This window comes from Sciurus carolinensis, unplaced genomic scaffold (assembly GCF_902686445.1).
Source record: "Sciurus carolinensis unplaced genomic scaffold, mSciCar1.2, whole genome shotgun sequence".
NCBI lineage: Eukaryota > Metazoa > Chordata > Mammalia > Rodentia > Sciuridae > Sciurus > Sciurus carolinensis.
In genome coordinates, this window is record NW_025920169.1 from 819,757 (window position 1) to 825,756 (window position 6,000).

Here is a 6,000-nt window from a genome sequence, read left to right on the forward strand (position 1 = left end):
AAATCTAAGATAAAATGCTTTAAAAAGACATTATATTTCAAATAAGGTTGACAGCTATCCTTTCAACAGTAACAATGGAAACAAGAAGACAATGAAATGACATTGTTAGCATGGCAAATGTAAATAAATAGTAGGTGACTTAAAAGTGGCTTCCAGCAGACTAGATCTAAAAGAAACACAGAAGTTCTTGGAGCAGAAGGAAAAAGAATTCAGAAAGAAGTAAGGAAATACTGAAAAGAATGAGGAGCTCCAGAAGGGTAAATACAGGTGAAGTCTAATGCATACTAATTTCACATGACAATAATATAAATATTTTGCTATTTATAAAATATATGTAGAATTAAAATTCAAAAAATAAAAACAATCAAGAAAGCAAAATGAGTTAAGTAAAGTCAGTGCTCTAAGCTTCTTGTATTATGTAGACCATGGTAAAGCAATATTTATTACTGTTACTAAAAGTTATAAATTCATGTCATAATACAGCAACAACTAAAAAAATAAGCTAAAACACAAGGTAACAGTAGAAACAAAAACAGAATTTTAGAAAATGCTGTGATTGCTGGATATGCTGGCACAAACCTATAATTCCAGCAATTCATGAGGCTGAGGGAGAACCACAGATTAGAGGCCAGTCTCAGCAACTTAACATGGCCATAAGCAACTTAGACCCTGCCTCAACATAAAAAATAAAAAATAAGAAGGGCCAGGATACTACAGTGATGCCGCCATATCCATTTTTATGGCATCTCAATTCACAATAGATAAGCTATGGAGACAACCCATGTGCCCTCCCATAGATGAATGCATAAACAAAATGTGATATATATATCTCTTATACACACACGTACACACACACACACACACACACACACACAATGGAGTATTACTCAGCCATTAAGAAGAATGACTTTATGATATTTGTCAGATAATGGATCTGGAAGCTACTATGGGCCCCTTCTGGAAGGAGGCCTATGTGGCATTCTTTCAGGAGACAGACATTCCATACAGGTCACTTGGGGACTAGGGTTCTGCCCTGCCCCTGGAAGGAGACCAACATGGCATGCACCTTTCAGACCACTCAGGGACTTGGTTCCCATCGCCCTTTTCCTGTGTTCTGTGCGCTGCAAGACAGTTCTTCTGTGGTCTGAGAAACTGTCACCTTCTGCATTCACACGGCTGTGTTTTACCTTCTGTTACAAATATATAATCTGCCAAAAAACAGACTAGTAACTGCTTATGCAAAGCTTAGTCTTTAAGGTGTGTGGCTCACTTAACTGCAAGCTTATAAAAGACAGTGTTATATGCAGTAAAGACAAGAAGCAGCTTCCTAAGTGACAAGTTTCCATCTCTCCTGAAAAAAGTTCTTCTCCTCAGATCTTGGCATGTGAGTCACTGACTGAGTCCCCCATAGTTGCTAGTGTGAGCTGTGGGTCCCCTCCATAGTCACAGACCTGATGCAACAGACTGTCATGCTAAGTCAAATAAGCCAGTCCCAAATAGCCAAAGGCCCAATGTTTTTGCTGATTTCAGAAGCTAGTGTAAAACAAGGAGGGGAGAGAACAGAACAGTTTAAGCAGAGGAGAATGAAGGAATGGGAGGGAGGTTAGGGAAGGAAAGACAGTGGACTGCATCTGACCTAACTTTACTATGTACATATGAGTATACCAGTGGATCTCACCACTGTGTACATCCAAAAGAATGGGGTCCTAATTAGAATAAGACATATTCCATGCTTGTATAATTACATCAAAATGGATTCCACTGTCATGTGTAACTAAAAAAGACAATTTAAAAAAGGGAGGGCTGGAGTTGTGGATCAGTGGTAGAGCACTTGCCTATGTGGAAGGCACTAGGTTCAATTCTCAGTGCTGCATATTTATTCATTCATCTGTTGAAGGGCATCTAGGTTGGTTCCATAATATAACTACTGTGAATTGAGCTGTTATAAACAGTAATATGGCTGTTTCACTAAAGTACATTGATTTTAAGTCCTTTGAGTATAAATCAAGTAGTGGGATAACTGCTTTAATTCCATGTTTTCTGTAGATTCTCCATACTACTTTCCATATTGGTTGCACCAATTTGCATTCCCACCAGCAATAAATGAGTGTATGTTTCCCCCCGCATTCTCACCAACATTTATTGTTGCTTATATTACCGATAATTGCCATTCTGATTGAAGTGAGATGAAATATTAATTTTATGATTTGCATTTCCCTAATTGCTAGAGATGTTGAACATTTTTCATATATTTCTTGATCAATTCTATATCTTTTTCTGTGAGGTGTCTGTTCAGTTCCTTAGACCATTTATTGATTGGATTATTCATTTGTGTATGTGTATGTTAAATTTTTGAGTATGTTAAATTTTTTGAGTTCTTTATATATCCTAGATATTGGTGCTTTATCTGAGATGCATCATGTGGTATAGATTTTCTTCCAATCTGTAGGCTCTCACTTCACATTATTGGATTTTGTCTTGGGCTGAAAAGAAGTTTTTTAGTTTAAGTCCATTCCATCTGTCAATTCTTGATTTAACTTCTTGTGCTTTAGGGGCATTAGTAAGGAATTCAGGTCCTAGGCTGACATGGTGAAGATTTGGGCCTAATTTTTCTTCTAGTGGTCACAGGGTCTCTGTTCTAGTGCCTAAGTCTTTGACCCAGAGTGAGTTCAGTTTCATGCCAGGTGAGAGATAAGGGTATAATTTCATTTTGTTACATGATGTTTTTCTTTTTCACAGCACTATGTGTTGAATAAGCTATCTTTTCTCTAGTGGATATTTTTGGCACCTTTTTCTCATATGGAATACCTGTATTTATGTGGGTTTGTCTCTGTATCTTCTTTTCTGTACCATTGTTCTACATATCTGTTTTGTTGCCAACTCCATGCTATTTTTATTAATATAGCTCTGTAGTATATTTTCAGGTCTGGAATTATGATGCCACCTGCCTAACTTTTCTTGCTAAGGATTGATTTGGATATTCTGGGTCTCTTATTTTTCCAAATGAATTTTATATTGCTTATTCTAGTTCTATGAAGATTGTCTTTGGAATTTTATAGAAATTGCATTAAATCTGTATAATGATTTTGGTGGCATCTTCAGGGGCAATATCTGTGGTGGAGTCTGTGGTGGTGGTGTTAGCAGCTGCAGCAACCAGGAAAAAAACCTCTGGGCATCTGCCATGGAAAATATTTAAAAGTGACTAGTAGCATATGTTTCTAGTCATCAAGTCATGACTAGGTTAAATTCCCTGGACAAAAAAAATAAATTTTTCATATGACTCTACAGAGTAATATCTTGTATATTACTTACTATATGTATGTGTTTGTGTGTGTGTAATTCACTGCATAAACAGATTTAAGTACAAATTTACATGATTATCTCAACAGAAGCATAAAAGTCTTCTGACAACATCCAGCAACCATTCATCTTTAAAACTCTAGAGGAACAAGTGACAGAAGGAAATTTCTTCAATAATATAAAAGCTGAATATGAGAAACCCAATGCTAACATTATAAGGAATGGAGAAAAATTAAAGCATTTTCTCTCCAAAACAAGAATAAGACAAAGATATAAACTCTCACCACTTCTATTTAACTTGAAATTCAAGCCAGAGCAATCAGACAAGAGAAGAAATCTAATGCCATGCACACAGAAAAAAAAAATCACTTATCTCTGTTCTTGATGACATTAACCTTAACTTAGAAAATTTAAAATGCTACATTGGCAAATTTATAGAGATGATAAACAAATTTACTAAAGGAGCTGTATGTAAGAACAACATATATAAATCAATAACATTCCTATATTGTGTGATTTAACATTTTACTAAAGAAATTGGAAAAAAAATCTCAATCAGAGTACCCTAAAAATACTTGGGAAAAAATCTAAACTTTGAGGTTTAGATTATCGACAATGATAATCAACAAGATATCAACAATGAAAACCACAAAACACTAAATTAAAAAAAAATGGAAGCAGATCTTAGGAGTTGGAAATACTGCTCATGTCCTTGAATAAGCAGAATTAATAGTATAAAAATTACCATACTACCTACAGCAGTAAATAGACTCAATACAATCCAAATCAAGCTATCAATGGCATTCTTTACAAAATACACTGACAAAAAAGCAGTTCTAAAATTTATTTGGACAATTAAGAGACATAGAATATCCAAAGCACCCTGAATAAAAAAAAAGATGCAGAAAGTATCACAATACCAGATAACCAATTATGTTGTAGAACTTTTGTATACAAACTGTATTACAAAAACAGACCTTAATACCAATGGAATAGAAAATACAGAAAAATTCACATAGATACAGTGACTTGATATGTGACAAAGGTGCCAAAAACATATGTTGGAGGAAAGAGAGACTTTTTAACAAATGATGCTATGAAAATTAGATATCTATGTTTAGAAAAATTAAACTTGATCCCTATTTCTCACCCTGTACCAAAGACAACTCCACTGGATCAAAGACTTAGGAATTAAACCAGAAACTTTAGAAGTGCTTAAAGAAAATGTAGGTCTAACACTTCAACATATTGACAAAAGTATCAACTGCCTTAATAAGACTTCTAAAGCTTAAAAAAATATAACCAAAAATCAATAAGTGGGATGAAATCAAATTTCAAAACTTCTGTGCAACAAAGAAAACAAGAATGTGAATAGTGTATATCAATGTGATAAAATGTTTTACTCCTGCTCCTAATGACAGAAAATTAATATACAGAATATAAAACAACTAAAACAATATGAACCACCCCAATTACTAAATGGACAAAAAATCTGACCAGACAATGGTTAAAATAAGAAACACAAATAGCCAACATATACATAAAAAAATGTTCAACATGTCTAGAAATCAGTGAAATGCAAGTCAAAACTACATGGAGGAGAGTCTATTATTATTGTGTCCTTGCTCTTTTCCTATACCTCAAAAACATTATTACATTTAAAAAGAACTAAATAGACATTTTTATCTCACTTCACTCATAATAGCAATTTTCAAGATTAATGTGGTGTATCCACGTATCAGAGAGAACATTTTGGGGGAGATTATACTTACAAGACCAGTGTAACTCCACATCATGTATAGCACAAGAATGGGAAGTTATACTCCATATGTGTATAACATATAAAATATACTCTACTGTCATGTATATCTAAAAAGAATTTTTAAGAAGATCAAAATAAATAATGTGGGGGAAAATGTACACTTGAGCAGTGTTGGTAGGTTAGAAAACTAGTATAATAATTCTGGAAAACCCTATGGATATCCCTTTTGAAAGTTGGAATGGAACCACCACATGACTCAGTTGTCCCACTCCCTGATATACATCCAAATATCTCAGCATACTGTAGAGGAACAGCCAACTCAGAGTTTATAGAAACACAATTCACAATAACCTAATTACAGAACCAGCCCACATACCCATCAACAGATTAATGGATAAAGAATATATGGTGTACATTCACAATGGCATTTTACTTAGTCATACAGAAGAATGAAATGATAGCATTTGGTGGAAAATTGATGAAACTGGAGAACTTGATTTTATGTGAAATAAGCCATATTCAGAAACTCAAAAGTCAAATATTTCCCTTCATGTGTGAATGCAAGATAAAATAATGGAAAAAGGTGTAATTCATTAAAATGAAAGCATAATCTGTGGAGTAGAGGAAGGGGTTATACCAAAGGAGGGAGGACAAATGTGGGATAAATAGTAGAATAAAACAAACCAAACTCTCTTGTGTACATATATGAAAAAAGCACAGTGAATTTCAATTTTATGTATAACTATAATCACTAATTTAAACTGACTTTCTAAACTTTGACTTGTGTTTTACTTACTTTGCAAAGACTCTGGTTGTTTGGTACAAGCCATAAAATATATTCCTATCAGTTTATCTAAACATTGGTCTTTTTACTGAAGGATATAGCATTCTACTTCTGCTTAAAAAATGATGGGAAGGGCATTGTTCTGTAGCCAGTA